Source organism: Tachypleus tridentatus, unplaced genomic scaffold (genome assembly GCF_004210375.1).
Source record: "Tachypleus tridentatus isolate NWPU-2018 unplaced genomic scaffold, ASM421037v1 Hic_cluster_2, whole genome shotgun sequence".
Lineage (NCBI taxonomy): Eukaryota > Metazoa > Arthropoda > Merostomata > Xiphosura > Limulidae > Tachypleus > Tachypleus tridentatus.
Window position 1 is genome coordinate 463788 of NW_027467782.1, and position 19100 is coordinate 482887.

Genomic DNA, 19100 nt, shown 5'->3' on the forward strand with positions numbered 1-19100 from the left:
TGTCTCTTGTTCTTTGTAACAAGTGTTATATTAAAACGATTTCTCTTGTTCTTTGCAATAAGTATTAACCTAATATTAGTGTCTCTTGTTCTTTGTAACAAGTGTAACATTAACATGAGTGTCTCTTTCTGTGTAAAAAAGTGTTAAATTATAACGAGTGTGTCTTGTTCTTTGTAACAAGTCACATTAACACGAGTGTCTCCTACTTATTGTTCCAAGTTTTCTATTAATGAGTTTTCTTGTTCTTTATAACAAGTATTACATTAACACGAGTTCTCTTGTTCTTTGTAACAAATGTTATATTAACATGATTGTCTTGTTCTTTGTAACAAGTGTTACATTAACATGAGTGTCTCTAGTTCTTTGTAACAAGTGTTATATCAACATGTCTCTTGTTCTTTGTAAAAGTGTTACATAAACATGAGTGTCTCTTGTTCTTTGTAACAAATGTTATTTAACATGATTGTCTCTTGTTTTTTGTAGCAACTGTTATATTAACACGACTTCTTGTTCGTTGTAACAAGTGTTACATTGATATGATTGTTTCTTGTTCTTTGTAATAAGTGTTACATTAACATGAGTGTCTAGTTCTTTGTAAGAAGTTTTATATCAATACGAGTTCTCTTGTTCTTTGTAACAAGTGTTACGTTAACATGAGAGTCTCTTGTACATTGTAACAAGTGTTAGATAAACATGAGTGTCTCTTGTTCTTTGAACTAGTGTTAGATTGATATGATTGTTTCTTGTTCTTTCCAACAAGTGTTACATTAACATGAGTGTCTCTAGATCTTTGTAACAAGTGTTACATTAACATGAGTCTCTTGTACTTTGTAACAAGTAACATGTTAATACAACACTTGTTACAAAGAACACGACACTCATGTTAATGTAACACTTGCTACAAAGAACAAGAGAAGTCGTGTTAATAGAGCACTTGTAATAAAGAACAAGACATTCCTGTTAATGTAACACTTGTTACAAAAAAAACAAAGATACTCGTGTTAATCTAACACTTGTTACAAAGAACAAGAGAAACTCGTGTTATTGTAACACTTGTTAGAAAAAAAACAAGAAAAATGATGTTAATATAACACTTGTTTCAAAGAATAAGAGAACTCATGCTAATATAAAACTTGTTACAAAAAAAGAAGAGACAATCATCTTTATGTTACACTTGTTACAAAGAACAAGAGACTCATGTTAATGTAACACTTGTTACAAAGAACAAGAAACAATCATGTTAATATATCACTTGATACAAAGAACAAGATACAATTATGTTAATGTAACACTTGTTACAAAAAACAAGAAACACTCACGTTATTATAACACTTGTTATAAAGAACAAGAGAACTCGCGTTTATGTAACACTAGTTACAAAAAACAAGAGACACCCATGTTTATGTAACACATGTGACAAAGAACAAGAGACATGTTAATATAACACTTGTTACGAAGAACAAGAGACACTCGTGTTAATGTAACACTTTTACAAAGAACAGAGAAAGATGTTAATGTCATGTTAATGAGAACACTTTTATAAAGAACTATAAAACTCGTGTTAATGAAACACTTGTTAAAAGAACAAGAAACAATCATGTTAATATAACACTTGTTGTATTGACATCAGTGTCTCTTGTTCTTTGAAACACGTGTTAGATTAACATGATTGTTTCTTGTTCTTTGTAACAAGTGTTACATTAACATGAATGTCTCTTGTTCTTTCTAACAAGTGTTATAATAACAAGATTTCTCTTGTTCTTTGAAACAAGTGTTAGATTAACATGACTGTTTTTTGTTCTTTGCAACAAGTGTTACATTAAGATGAATGTCTCTTGTTCTTTGTAACAAGTGTTATATTAAAACGATTTCTCTTGTTCTTTGCAATAAGTATTAACCTAATATTAGTGTCTCTTGTTCTTTGTAACAAGTGTAACATTAACATGAGTGTCTCTTTCTGTGTAAAAAGTGTTAAATTATAACGAGTGTGTCTTGTTCTTTGTAACAAGTCACATTAACACGAGTGTCTCCTACTTATTGTTCCAAGTTTTCTATTAATGAGTTTTCTTGTTCTTTATAACAAGTATTACATTAACACGAGTTCTCTTGTTCTTTGTAACAAATGTTATATTAACATGATTGTCTTGTTCTTTGTAACAAGTGTTACATTAACATGAGTGTCTCTAGTTCTTTGTAACAAGTGTTATATCAACATGTCTCTTGTTCTTTGTAAAAGTGTTACATAAACATGAGTGTCTCTTGTTCTTTGTAACAAATGTTATTTAACATGATTGTCTCTTGTTTTTTGTAGCAACTGTTATATTAACACGACTTCTTGTTCGTTGTAACAAGTGTTACATTGATATGATTGTTTCTTGTTCTTTGTAATAAGTGTTACATTAACATGAGTGCTACTTCTTTGTAAGAAGTTTTATATCAATACGAGTTCTCTTGTTCTTTGTAACAAGTGTTACGTTAACATGAGAGTCTCTTGTACATTGTAACAAGTGTTAGATAAACATGAGTGTCTCTTGTTCTTTGAACTAGTGTTAGATTGATATGATTGTTTCTTGTTCTTTCCAACAAGTGTTACATTAACATGAGTGTCTCTAGATCTTTGTAACAAGTGTTACATTAACATGAGTCTCTTGTACTTTGTAACAAGTAACATGTTAATACAACACTTGTTACAAAGAACACGACACTCATGTTAATGTAACACTTGCTACAAAGAACAAGAGAAGTCGTGTTAATAGAGCACTTGTAATAAAGAACAAGACATTCCTGTTAATGTAACACTTGTTACAAAAAAAAACAAAGATACTCGTGTTAATCTAACACTTGTTACAAAGAACAAGAGAAACTCGTGTTATTGTAACACTTGTTAGAAAAACAAGAAACAATGATGTTAATATAACACTTGTTTCAAAGAATAAGAGAACTCATGCTAATATAAAACTTGTTACAAAAAAAGAAGAGACAATCATCTTTATGTTACACTTGTTACAAAGAACAAGAGACTCATGTTAATGTAACACTTGTTACAAAGAACAAGAAACAATCATGTTAATATATCACTTGATACAAAGAACAAGATACAATTATGTTAATGTAACACTTGTTACAAAAAAAACAAGAAACACTCACGTTATTATAACACTTGTTATAAAGAACAAGAGAACTCGCGTTTATGTAACACTAGTTAAAAAACAAGAGACACCCATGTTTATGTAACACATGTGACAAAGAACAAGAGACATGTTAATATAACACTTGTTACGAAGAACAAGAGACACTCGTGTTAATGTAACACTTTTACAAAGAACAAGAGAAATCATGTTAATGTAACACTTTTACAAAGAACAAGAGAACTCATGTTAATGAAACACTTTTATAAAGAACTATAAAACTCGTGTTAATGAAACACTTGTTAAAAGAACAAGAAACAATCATGTTAATATAACACTTGTTGTATTGACATCAGTGTCTCTTGTTCTTTGAAACATGTGTTAGATTAACATGATTGTTTCTTGTTCTTTGTAACAAGTGTTACATTAACATGAATGTCTCTTGTTCTTTCTAACAAGTGTTATAATAACAAGATTTCTCTTGTTCTTTGAAACAAGTGTTAGATTAACATGACTTTTTTTTTTGCAACAAGTGTTACATTAAGATGAATGTCTCTTGTTCTTTGTAACAAGTGTTATATTAAAACGATTTCTCTTGTTCTTTGCAATAAGTATTAACCTAATATTAGTGTCTCTTGTTCTTTGTAACAAGTGTAACATTAACATGAGTGTCTCTTTCTGTGTAAAAGTGTTAAATTATAACGAGTGTGTCTTGTTCTTTGTAACAAGTCACATTAACACGAGTGTCTCCTACTTATTGTTCCAAGTGTCTCCTACTTATTGTTCCAAGTTTTCTATTAATGAGTTTTCTTGTTCTTTATAACAAGTATTACATTAACACGAGTTCTCTTGTTCTTTGTAACAAATGTTATATTAACATGATTGTCTTGTTCTTTGTAACAAGTGTTACATTAACATGAGTGTCTCTTGTTCTTTGTAACAAGTGTTATATCAACATGTCTCTTGTTCTTTGTAAAAGTGTTACATAAACATGAGTGTCTCTTGTTCTTTGTAACAAATGTTATTTAACATGATTGTCTCTTGTTTTTTGTAGCAACTGTTATATTAACACGACTTCTTGTTCGTTGTAACAAGTGTTACATTGATATGATTGTTTCTTGTTCTTTGTAATAAGTGTTACATTAACATGAGTGTCTAGTTCTTTGTAAGAAGTTTTATATCAATACGAGTTCTCTTGTTCTTTGTAACAAGTGTTACGTTAACATGAGAGTCTCTTGTACATTGTAACAAGTGTTAGATAAACATGAGTGTCTCTTGTTCTTTGAACTAGTGTTAGATTGATATGATTGTTTCTTGTTCTTTCCAACAAGTGTTACATTAACATGAGTGTCTCTAGATCTTTGTAACAAGTGTTACATTAACATGAGTCTCTTGTACTTTGTAACAAGTAACATGTTAATACAACACTTGTTACAAAGAACACGACACTCATGTTAATGTAACACTTGCTACAAAGAACAAGAGAAGTCGTGTTAATAGAGCACTTGTAATAAAGAACAAGACATTCCTGTTAATGTAACACTTGTTACAAAAACAAAGATACTCGTGTTAATCTAACACTTGTTACAAAGAACAAGAGAAACTCGTGTTATTGTAACACTTGTTAGAAAAAACAAGAAACAATGATGTTAATATAACACTTGTTTCAAAGAATAAGAGAACTCATGCTAATATAAAACTTGTTACAAAAAGAAGAGACAATCATCTTTATGTTACACTTGTTACAAAGAACAAGAGACTCATGTTAATGTAACACTTGTTACAAAGAACAAGAAACAATCATGTTAATATATCACTTGATACAAAGAACAAGATACAATTATGTTAATGTAACACTTGTTACAAAAAAAACAAGAAACACTCACGTTATTATAACACTTGTTATAAAGAACAAGAGAACTCGCGTTTATGTAACACTAGTTACAAAAAAACAAGAGACACCCATGTTTATGTAACACATGTGACAAAGAACAAGAGACATGTTAATATAACACTTGTTACGAAGAACAAGAGACACTCGTGTTAATGTAACACTTTTACAAAGAAAAGGAGAAATCATGTTAATGTAACACTTTTACAAAGAACAAGAGAACTCATGTTAATGAAACACTTTTATAAAGAACTATAAAACTCGTGTTAATGAAACACTTGTTAAAAAGAACAAGAAACAATCATGTTAATATAACACTTGTTGTATTGACATCAGTGTCTCTTGTTCTTTGAAACATGTGTTAGATTAACATGATTGTTTCTTGTTCTTTGTAACAAGTGTTACATTAACATGAATGTCTCTTGTTCTTTCTAACAAGTGTTATAATAACAAGATTTCTCTTGTTCTTTGAAACAAGTGTTAGATTAACATGACTGTTTTTTGTTCTTTGCAACAAGTGTTACATTAAGATGAATGTCTCTTGTTCTTTGTAACAAGTGTTATATTAAAACGATTTCTCTTGTTCTTTGCAATAAGTGTAACATTAACATGAGTGTCTCTTTCTGTGTAAAAAGTGTTAAATTATAACGAGTGTGTCTTGTTCTTTGTAACAAGTCACATTAACACGAGTGTCTCCTACTTATTGTTCCAAGTTTTCTATTAATGAGTTTTCTTGTTCTTTATAACAAGTATTACATTAACACGAGTTCTCTTGTTCTTTGTAACAAATGTTATATTAACATGATTGTCTTGTTCTTTGTAACAAGTGTTACATTAACATGAGTGTCTCTAGTTCTTTGTAACAAGTGTTATATCAACATGTCTCTTGTTCTTTGTAAAAGTGTTACATAAACATGAGTGTCTCTTGTTCTTTGTAACAAATGTTATTTAACATGATTGTCTCTTGTTTTTTGTAGCAACTGTTATATTAACACGACTTCTTGTTCGTTGTAACAAGTGTTACATTGATATGATTGTTTCTTGTTCTTTGTAATAAGTGTTACATTAACATGAGTGTCTAGTTCTTTGTAAGAAGTTTTATATCAATACGAGTTCTCTTGTTCTTTGTAACAAGTGTTACGTTAACATGAGAGTCTCTTGTACATTGTAACAAGTGTTAGATAAACATGAGTGTCTCTTGTTCTTTGAACTAGTGTTAGATTGATATGATTGTTTCTTGTTCTTTCCAACAAGTGTTACATTAACATGAGTGTCTCTAGATCTTTGTAACAAGTGTTACATTAACATGAGTCTCTTGTACTTTGTAACAAGTAACATGTTAATACAACACTTGTTACAAAGAACACGACACTCATGTTAATGTAACACTTGCTACAAAGAACAAGAGAAGTCGTGTTAATAGAGCACTTGTAATAAAGAACAAGACATTCCTGTTAATGTAACACTTGTTACAAAAAAAACAAAGATACTCGTGTTAATCTAACACTTGTTACAAAGAACAAGAGAAACTCGTGTTATTGTAACACTTGTTAGAAAAACAAGAAACAATGATGTTAATATAACACTTGTTTCAAAGAATAAGAGAACTCATGCTAATATAAAACTTGTTACAAAAGAAGAGACAATCATCTTTATGTTACACTTGTTACAAAGAACAAGAGACTCATGTTAATGTAACACTTGTTACAAAGAACAAGAAACAATCATGTTAATATATCACTTGATACAAAGAACAAGATACAATTATGTTAATGTAACACTTGTTACAAAAAAACAAGAAACACTCACGTTATTATAACACTTGTTATAAAGAACAAGAGAACTCGCGTTTATGTAACACTAGTTACAAAAAAACAAGAGACACCCATGTTTATGTAACACATGTGACAAAGAACAAGAGACATGTTAATATAACACTTGTTACGAAGAACAAGAGACACTCGTGTTAAGTAACACTTTACAAAGAAAAGGAGAAATCATGTTAATGTAACACTTTTACAAAGAACAAGAGAACTCATGTTAATGAAACACTTTTATAAAGAACTATAAAACTCGTGTTAATGAAACACTTGTTAAAAGAACAAGAAACAATCATGTTAATATAACACTTGTTGTATTGACATCAGTGTCTCTTGTTCTTTGAAACATGTGTTAGATTAACATGATTGTTTCTTGTTCTTTGTAACAAGTGTTACATTAACATGAATGTCTCTTGTTCTTTCTAACAAGTGTTATAATAACAAGATTTCTCTTGTTCTTTGAAACAAGTGTTAGATTAACATGATTTTTTTGTTCTTTGCAACAAGTGTTACATTAAGATGAATGTCTCTTGTTGTTCTTTGTAACAAGTGTTATATTAAAACGATTTCTCTTGTTCTTTGCAATAAGTATTAACCTAATATTAGTGTCTCTTGTTCTTTGTAACAAGTGTAACATTAACATGAGTGTCTCTTTCTGTGTAAAAGTGTTAAATTATAACGAGTGTGTCTTGTTCTTTGTAACAAGTCACATTAACACGAGTGTCTCCTACTTATTGTTCCAAGTTTTCTATTAATGAGTTTTCTTGTTCTTTATAACAAGTATTACATTAACACGAGTTCTCTTGTTCTTTGTAACAAATGTTATATTAACATGATTGTCTTGTTCTTTGTAACAAGTGTTACATTAACATGAGTGTCTCTTGTTCTTTGTAACAAGTGTTATATTAACATGTCTCTCTTGTTCTTTGTAAAAGTGTTACATAAACATGAGTGTCTCTTGTTCTTTGTAACAAATGTTATTTAACATGATTGTCTCTTGTTTTTTGTAGCAACTGTTATATTAACACGACTTCTTGTTAACAACTGTTATATTAACACGACTTTTTGTTCGTTGTAACAAGTGTTACATTGATATGATTGTTTCTTGTTCTTTGTAATAAGTGTTACATTAACATGAGTGTCTAGTTCTTTGTAAGAAGTTTTATATCAATACGAGTTCTCTTGTTCTTTGTAACAAGTGTTACGTTAACATGAGAGTCTCTTGTACATTGTAACAAGTGTTAGATAAACATGAGTGTCTCTTGTTCTTTGTAACAAGTGTTAGATTGATATGATTGTTTCTTGTTCTTTGTAACAAGTGTTACATTAACATGAGTTCTTTGTAACTCATTAGATCTTTGTAACAAGTGTTACATTAACATGAGTCTCTTGTACTTTGTAACAAGTAACATGTTAATACAACACTTGTTACAAAGAACACGACACTCATGTTAATGTAACACTTGCTACAAAGAACAAGAGAAGTCGTGTTAATAGAGCACTTGTAATAAAGAACAAGACATTCCTGTTAATGTAACACTTGTTACAAAAAAAACAAAGATACTCGTGTTAATCTAACACTTGTTACAAAGAACAAGAGAAACTCGTGTTATTGTAACACTTGTTAGAAAAAACAAGAAACAATGATGTTAATATAACACTTGTTTCAAAGAATAAGAGAACTCATGCTAATATAAAACTTGTTACAAAAAGAAGAGACAATCATCTTTATGTTACACTTGTTACAAAGAACAAGAGACTCATGTTAATGTAACACTTGTTACAAAGAACAAGAAACAATCATGTTAATATATCACTTGATACAAAGAACAAGATACAATTATGTTAATGTAACACTTGTTACAAAAAACAAGAAACACTCACGTTATTATAACACTTGTTATAAAGAACAAGAGAACTCGCGTTTATGTAACACTAGTTACAAAAAACAAGAGACACCCATGTTTATGTAACACATGTGACAAAGAACAAGAGACATGTTAATATAACACTTGTTACGAAGAACAAGAGACACTCGTGTTAATGTAACACTTTTACAAAGAAAAGAGAAATCATGTTAATGTAACACTTTTACAAAGAACAAGAGAACTCATGTTAATGAAACACTTTTATAAAGAACTATAAAACTCGTGTTAATGAAACACTTGTTAAAAGAACAAGAAACAATCATGTTAATATAACACTTGTTGTATTGACATCAGTGTCTCTTGTTCTTTGAAACATGTGTTAGATTAACATGATTGTTTCTTGTTCTTTGTAACAAGTGTTACATTAACATGAATGTCTCTTGTTCTTTCTAACAAGTGTTATAATAACAAGATTTCTCTTGTTCTTTGAAACAAGTGTTAGATTAACATGACTGTTTTTTGTTCTTTGCAACAAGTGTTACATTAAGATGAATGTCTCTTGTTCTTTGTAACAAGTGTTATATTAAAACGATTTCTCTTGTTCTTTGTTGCAATAAGTATTAACCTAATATTAGTGTCTCTTGTTCTTTGTAACAAGTGTAACATTAACATGAGTGTCTCTTTCTGTGTAAAAGTGTTAAATTATAACGAGTGTGTCTTGTTCTTTGTAACAAGTCACATTAACACGAGTGTCTCCTACTTATTGTTCCAAGTTTTCTATTAATGAGTTTTCTTGTTCTTTATAACAAGTATTACATTAACACGAGTTCTCTTGTTCTTTGTAACAAATGTTATATTAACATGATTGTCTTGTTCTTTGTTCTGTTACATTAACAAGTGTCTCTTGTTCTTTGTAACAAGTGTTATATCAACAGTGTCTCTTGTTCTTTGTAACAAGTGTTACATAAACATGAGTGTCTCTTGTTCTTTGTAACAAATGTTATTTAACATGATTGTCTCTTGTTTTTTGTAGCAACTGTTATATTAACACGACTTCTTGTTCGTTGTAACAAGTGTTACATTGATATGATTGTTTCTTGTTCTTTGTAATAAGTGTTACATTAACATGAGTGTCTAGTTCTTTGTAAGAAGTTTTATATCAATACGAGTTCTCTTGTACATTGTAACAAGTGTTAGATAAACATGAGTGTCTCTTGTTCTTTGAACTAGTGTTAGATTGATATGATTGTTTCTTGTTCTTTCCAACAAGTGTTACATTAACATGAGTGTCTCTAGATCTTTGTAACAAGTGTTACATTAACATGAGTCTCTTGTACTTTGTAACAAGTAACATGTTAATACAACACTTGTTACAAAAAACAAAGATACTCGTGTTAATCTAACACTTGCTACAAAGAACAAAGAAGTCGTGTTAATAGAGCACTTGTAATAAAGAACAAGACATTCCTGTTAATGTAACACTTGTTACAAAAAACAAAGATACTCGTGTTAATCTAACACTTGTTACAAAGAACAAGAGAAACTCGTGTTATTGTAACACTTGTTAGAAAAAAAAACAAGAAACAATGATGTTAATATAACACTTGTTTCAAAGAATAAGAGAACTCATGCTAATATAAAACTTGTTACAAAAAAAGAAGAGACAATCATCTTTATGTTACACTTGTTACAAAGAACAAGAGACTCATGTTAATGTAACACTTGTTACAAAGAACAAGAAACAATCATGTTAATATATCACTTGATACAAAGAACAAGATACAATTATGTTAATGTAACACTTGTTACAAAAAAACAAGAAACACTCACGTTATTATAACACTTGTTATAAAGAACAAGAGAACTCGCGTTTATGTAACACTAGTTACAAAAAACAAGAGACACCCATGTTTATGTAACACATGTGACAAAGAACAAGAGACATGTTAATATAACACTTGTTACGAAGAACAAGAGACACTCGTGTTAATGTAACACTTTTACAAAGAAAAGGAGAAATCATGTTAATGTAACACTTTTACAAAGAACAAGAGAACTCATGTTAATGAAACACTTTTATAAAGAACTATAAAACTCGTGTTAATGAAACACTTGTTAAAAGAACAAGAAACAATCATGTTAATATAACACTTGTTGTATTGACATCAGTGTCTCTTGTTCTTTGAAACATGTGTTAGATTAACATGATTGTTTCTTGTTCTTTGTAACAAGTGTTACATTAACATGAATGTCTCTTGTTCTTTCTAACAAGTGTTATAATAACAAGATTTCTCTTGTTCTTTGAAACAAGTGTTAGATTAACATGACTGTTTTTTGTTCTTTGCAACAAGTGTTACATTAAGATGAATGTCTCTTGTTCTTTGTAACAAGTGTTATATTAAAACGATTTCTCTTGTTCTTTGCAATAAGTATTAACCTAATATTAGTGTCTCTTGTTCTTTGTAACAAGTGTAACATTAACATGAGTGTCTCTTTCTGTGTAAAAGTGTTAAATTATAACGAGTGTGTCTTGTTCTTTGTAACAAGTCACATTAACACGAGTGTCTCCTACTTATTGTTCCAAGTTTTCTATTAATGAGTTTTCTTGTTCTTTATAACAAGTATTACATTAACACGAGTTCTCTTGTTCTTTGTAACAAATGTTATATTAACATGATTGTCTTGTTCTTTGTAACAAGTGTTACATTAACATGAGTGTCTCTTGTTCTTTGTAACAAGTGTTATATCAACATGTGTCTCTTGTTCTTTGTAACAAGTGTTACATAAACATGAGTGTCTCTTGTTCTTTGTAACAAATGTTATTTAACATGATTGTCTCTTGTCTCTTGTTTTTGTAGCAACTGTTATATTAACACGACTTCTTGTTCGTTGTAACAAGTGTTACATTGATATGATTGTTTCTTGTTCTTTGTAATAAGTGTTACATTAACATGAGTGTCTAGTTCTTTGTAAGAAGTTTTATATCAATACGAGTTCTCTTGTTCTTTGTAACAAGTGTTACGTTAACATGAGAGTCTCTTGTACATTGTAACAAGTGTTAGATAAACATGAGTGTCTCTTGTTCTTTGAACTAGTGTTAGATTGATATGATTGTTTCTTGTTCTTTCCAACAAGTGTTACATTAACATGAGTGTCTCTAGATCTTTGTAACAAGTGTTACATTAACATGAGTCTCTTGTACTTTGTAACAAGTAACATGTTAATACAACACTTGTTACTTTGTAAAAGAACATGTTTACAACTCATGTTAAAGAACACGACACTCATGTTAATGTAACACTTGCTACAAAGAACAAGAGAAGTCGTGTTAATAGAGCACTTGTAATAAAGAACAAGACATTCCTGTTAATGTAACACTTGTTACAAAAAAAACAAAGATACTCGTGTTAATCTAACACTTGTTACAAAGAACAAGAGAAACTCGTGTTATTGTAACACTTGTTAGAAAAAAACAAGAAACAATGATGTTAATATAACACTTGTTTCAAAGAATAAGAGAACTCATGCTAATATAAAACTTGTTACAAAAAAGAAGAGACAATCATCTTTATGTTACACTTGTTACAAAGAACAAGAGACTCATGTTAATGTAACACTTGTTACAAAGAACAAGAAACAATCATGTTAATATATCACTTGATACAAAGAACAAGATACAATTATGTTAATGTAACACTTGTTACAAAAAAACAAGAAACACTCACGTTATTATAACACTTGTTATAAAGAACAAGAGAACTCGCGTTTATGTAACACTAGTTACAAAAAACAAGAGACACCCATGTTTATGTAACACATGTGACAAAGAACAAGAGACATGTTAATATAACACTTGTTACGAAGAACAAGAGACACTCGTGTTAATGTAACACTTTTACAAAGAAAAAGAGAACTCATGTTAATGTAACACTTTTACAAAGAACAAGAGAACTCATGTTAATGAAACACTTTTATAAAGAACTATAAAACTCGTGTTAATGAAACACTTGTTAAAAGAACAAGAAACAATCATGTTAATATAACACTTGTTGTATTGACATCAGTGTCTCTTGTTCTTTGAAACATGTGTTAGATTAACATGATTGTTTCTTGTTCTTTGTAACAAGTGTTACATTAACATGAATGTCTCTTGTTCTTTCTAACAAGTGTTATAATAACAAGATTTCTCTTGTTCTTTGAAACAAGTGTTAGATTAACATGACTGTTTTTTTTTTTGCAACAAGTGTTACATTAAGATGAATGTCTCTTGTTCTTTGTAACAAGTGTTATATTAAAACGATTTCTCTTGTTCTTTGCAATAAGTATTAACCTAATATTAGTGTCTCTTGTTCTTTGTAACAAGTGTAACATTAACATGAGTGTCTCTTTCTGTGTAAAAGTGTTAAATTATAACGAGTGTGTCTTGTTCTTTGTAACAAGTCACATTAACACGAGTGTCTCCTACTTATTGTTCCAAGTTTTCTATTAATGAGTTTTCTTGTTCTTTATAACAAGTATTACATTAACACGAGTTCTCTTGTTCTTTGTAACAAATGTTATATTAACATGATTGTCTTGTTCTTTGTAACAAGTGTTACATTAACATGAGTGTCTCTAGTTCTTTGTAACAAGTGTTATATCAACATGTCTCTTGTTCTTTGTAAAAGTGTTACATAAACATGAGTGTCTCTTGTTCTTTGTAACAAATGTTATTTAACATGATTGTCTCTTGTTTTTTGTAGCAACTGTTATATTAACACGACTTCTTGTTCGTTGTAACAAGTGTTACATTGATATGATTGTTTCTTGTTCTTTGTAATAAGTGTTACATTAACATGAGTGTCTAGTTCTTTGTAAGAAGTTTTATATCAATACGAGTTCTCTTGTTCTTTGTAACAAGTGTTACGTTAACATGAGAGTCTCTTGTACATTGTAACAAGTGTTGTAACATGAGTGTTTGTTCTTTAAACATGAGTGTCTCTTGTTCTTTGAACTAGTGTTAGATTGATATGATTGTTTCTTGTTCTTTCCAACAAGTGTTACATTAACATGAGTGTCTCTAGATCTTTGTAACAAGTGTTACATTAACATGAGTCTCTTGTACTTTGTAACAAGTAACATGTTAATACAACACTTGTTACAAAGAACACGACACTCATGTTAATGTAACACTTGCTACAAAGAACAAGAGAAGTCGTGTTAATAGAGCACTTGTAATAAAGAACAAGACATTCCTGTTAATGTAACACTTGTTACAAAAAAAAACAAAGATACTCGTGTTAATCTAACACTTGTTACAAAGAACAAGAGAAACTCGTGTTATTGTAACACTTGTTAGAAAAAACAAGAAACAATGATGTTAATATAACACTTGTTTCAAAGAATAAGAGAACTCATGCTAATATAAAACTTGTTACAAAAAGAAGAGACAATCATCTTTATGTTACACTTGTTACAAAGAACAAGAGACTCATGTTAATGTAACACTTGTTACAAAGAACAAGAAACAATCATGTTAATATATCACTTGATACAAAGAACAAGATACAATTATGTTAATGTAACACTTGTTACAAAAAAACAAGAAACACTCACGTTATTATAACACTTGTTATAAAGAACAAGAGAACTCGCGTTTATGTAACACTAGTTACAAAAAACAAGAGACACCCATGTTTATGTAACACATGTGACAAAGAACAAGAGACATGTTAATATAACACTTGTTACGAAGAACAAGAGACACTCGTGTTAATGTAACACTTTTACAAAGAACAAGAGAACTCATGTTAATGTAACACTTTTATAAAGAACAAGAGAACTCATGTTAATGTAACACTTTTATAAAGAACAAGAGAACTCATGTTAATGAAACACTTGTTAAAAGAACAAGAAACAATCATGTTAATATAACACTTGTTGTATTGACATCAGTGTCTCTTGTTCTTTGAAACTTGTGTTAGATTAACATGATTGTTTCTTGTTCTTTGTAACAAGTGTTACATTAACATGAATGTCTCTTGTTCTTTCTAACAAGTGTTATAATAACAAGATTTCTCTTGTTCTTTGAAACAAGTGTTAGATTAACATGACTTTTTTGTTCTTTGCAACAAGTGTTACATTAAGATGAATGTCTCTTGTTCTTTGTAACAAGTGTTATATTAAAACGATTTCTCTTGTTCTTTGCAATAAGTATTAACCTAATATTAGTGTCTCTTGTTCTTTGTAACAAGTGTAAAATTATAACGAGTGTGTCTTGTTCTTTGTAACAAGTCACATTAACACGAGTGTCTCCTACTTATTGTTCCAAGTTTTCTATTAATGAGTTTTCTTGTTCTTTATAACAAGTATTACATTAACACGAGTTCTCTTGTTCTTTGTAACAAATGTTATATTAACATGATTGTCTTGTTCTTTGTAACAAGTGTTACATTAACATGAGTGTCTCTAGTTCTTTGTAACAAGTGTTATATCAACATGTCTCTTGTTCTTTGTAACAAGTGTTACATTAACATGAGTGTCTCTTGTTCTTTGTAACAAATGTTATTTAACATGATTGTCTCTTGTTTTTTGTAGCAACTGTTATATTAACACGACTTCTTGTTCGTTGTAACAAGTGTTACATTGATATGATTGTTTCTTGTTCTTTGTAATAAGTGTTACATTAACATGAGTGTCTAGTTCTTTGTAAGAAGTTTTATATCAATACGAGTTCTCTTGTTCTTTGTAACAAGTGTTACGTTAACATGAGAGTCTCTTGTACATTGTAACAAGTGTTAGATAAACATGAGTGTCTCTTGTTCTAGTTTAGAACTAGTGTTAGATTGATATGATTGTTTCTTGTTCTTTCCAACAAGTGTTACATTAACATGAGTGTCTCTAGATCTTTGTAACAAGTGTTACATTAACATGAGTCTCTTGTACTTTGTAACAAGTAACATGTTAATACAACACTTGTTACAAAGAACACGACACTCATGTTAATGTAACACTTGCTACTAAAAGAACAAGAGAAGTCGTGTTAATAGAGCACTTGTAATAAAGAACAAGACATTCCTGTTAATGTAACACTTGTTACAAAAAACAAAGATACTCGTGTTAATCTAACACTTGTTACAAAGAACAAGAGAAACTCGTGTTATTGTAACACTTGTTAGAAAAAACAAGAAACAATGATGTTAATATAACACTTGTTTCAAAGAATAAGAGAACTCATGCTAATATAAAACTTGTTACAAAAAGAAGAGACAATCATCTTTATGTTACACTTGTTACAAAGAACAAGAGACTCATGTTAATGTAACACTTGTTACAAAGAACAAGAAACAATCATGTTAATATATCACTTGATACAAAGAACAAGATACAATTATGTTAATGTAACACTTGTTACAAAAAACAAGAAACACTCACGTTATTATAACACTTGTTATAAAGAACAAGAGAACTCGCGTTTATGTAACACTAGTTACAAAAAACAAGAGACACCCATGTTTATGTAACACATGTGACAAAGAACAAGAGACATGTTAATATAACACTTGTTACGAAGAACAAGAGACACTCGTGTTAATGTAACACTTTTACAAAGAACAAGAGAACTCATGTTAATGTAACACTTTTACAAAGAACAAGAGAACTCATGTTAATGTAACACTTTTATAAAGAACTATAAAACTCGTGTTAATGAAACACTTGTTAAAAAGAACAAGAAACAATCATGTTAATATAACACTTGTTGTATTGACATCAGTGTCTCTTGTTCTTTGAAACATGTGTTAGATTAACATGATTGTTTCTTGTTCTTTGTAACAAGTGTTACATTAACATGAATGTCTCTTGTTCTTTCTAACAAGTGTTATAATAACAAGATTTCTCTTGTTCTTTGAAACAAGTGTTAGATTAACATGACTGTTTTTTGTTCTTTGCAACAAGTGTTACATTAAGATGAATGTCTCTTGTTCTTTGTAACAAGTGTTATATTAAAACGATTTCTCTTGTTCTTTGCAATAAGTATTAACCTAATATTAGTGTCTCTTGTTCTTTTGTAACAAGTGTAACATTAACATGAGTGTCTCTTTCTGTGTAAAAGTGTTAAATTATAACGAGTGTGTCTTGTTCTTTGTAACAAGTCACATTAACACGAGTGTCTCCTACTTATTGTTCCAAGTTTTCTATTAATGAGTTTTCTTGTTCTTTATAACAAGTATTACATTAACACGAGTTCTCTTGTTCTTTGTAACAAATGTTATATTAACATGATTGTCTTGTTCTTTGTAACAAGTGTTACATTAACATGAGTGTCTCTAGTTCTTTGTAACAAGTGTTATATCAACATGTCTCTTGTTCTTTGTAAAAGTGTTACATAAACATGAGTGTCTCTTGTTCTTTGTAACAAATGTTATTTAACATGATTGTCTCTTGTTTTTTGTAGCAACTGTTATATTAACACGACTTCTTGTTCGTTGTAACAAGTGTTACATTGATATGATTGTTTCTTGTTCTTTGTAATAAGTGTTACATTAACATGAGTGTCTAGTTCTTTGTAAGAAGTTTTATATCAATACGAGTTCTCTTGTTCTTTGTAACAAGTGTTACGTTAACATGAGAGTCTCTTGTTCTTTGTAACAAGTGTTAGATAAACATGAGTGTCTCTTGTTCTTTGAACTAGTGTTAGATTGATATGATTGTTTCTTGTTCTTTCCAACAAGTGTTACATTAACATGAGTGTCTCTAGATCTTTGTAACAAGTGTTACATTAACATGAGTCTCTTGTACTTTGTAACAAGTAACATGTTAATACAACACTTGTTACAAAGAACACGACACTCATGTTAATGTAACACTTGCTACAAAGAACAAGAGAAGTCGTGTTAATAGAGCACTTGTAATAAAGAACAAGACATTCCTGTTAATGTAACACTTGTTACAAAAAAACAAAGATACTCGTGTTAATCTAACACTTGTTACAAAGAACAAGAGAAACTCGTGTTATTGTAACACTTGTTAGAAAAAACAAGAAACAATGATGTTAATATAACACTTGTTTCAAAGAATAAGAGAACTCATGCTAATATAAAACTTGTTACAAAAAAAGAAGAGACAATCATCTTTATGTTACACTTGTTACAAAGAACAAGAGACTCATGTTAATGTAACACTTGTTACAAAGAACAAGAAACAATCATGTTAATATATCACTTGATACAAAGAACAAGATACAATTATGTTAATGTAACACTTGTTACAAAAAACAAGAAACACTCACGTTATTATAACACTTGTTATAAAGAACAAGAGAACTCGCGTTTATGTAACACTAGTTACAAAAAAACAAGAGACACCCATGTTTATGTAACACATGTGACAAAGAACAAGAGACATGTTAATATAACACTTGTTACGAAGAACAAGAGACACTCGTGTTAATGTAACACTTTTACAAAGAAAAGGAGAAATCATGTTAATGTAACACTTTTACAAAGAACAAGAGAACTCATGTTAATGAAACACTTTTATAAAGAACTATAAAACTCGTGTTAATGAAACACTTGTTAAAAAGAACAAGAAACAATCATGTTAATATAACACTTGTTGTATTGACATCAGTGTCTCTTGTTGTATTGACATCAGTGTCTCTTGTTCTTTGAAACATGTGTTAGATTAACATGATTGTTTCTTGTTCTTTGTAACAAGTGTTACATTAACATGAATGTCTCTTGTTCTTTCTAACAAGTGTTATAATAACAAGATTTCTCTTGTTCTTTGAAACAAGTGTTAGATTAACATGATGTTTTTTGTTCTTTGCAACAAGTGTTACATTAAGATGAATGTCTCTTGTTCTTTGTAACAAGTGTTATATTAAAACGATTTCTCTTGTTCTTTGCAATAAGTATTAACCTAATATTAGTGTCTCTTGTTCTTTGTAACAAGTGTAAAATTATAACGAGTGTGTCTTGTTCTTTGTAACAAGTCACATTAACACGAGTGTCTCCTACTTATTGTTCCAAGTTTTCTATTAATGAGTTTTCTTGTTCTTTATAACAAGTATTACATTAACACGAGTTCTCTTGTTCTTTGTAACAAATGTTATATTAACATGATTGTCTTGTTCTTTGTAACAAGTGTTACATTAACATGAGTGTCTCTAGTTCTTTGTAACAAGTGTTATATTGTCTCTTGTTCTTTGTAACAAGTGTTACATTAACATGAGTGTCTCTTGTTCTTTGTAACAAATGTTATTTAACATGATTGTCTCTTGTTTTTTGTAGCAACTGTTATATTAACACGACTTCTTGTTCGTTGTAACAAGTGTTACATTGATATGATTGTTTCTTGTTCTTTGTAATAAGTGTTACATTAACATGAGTGTCTAGTTCTTTGTAAGAAGTTT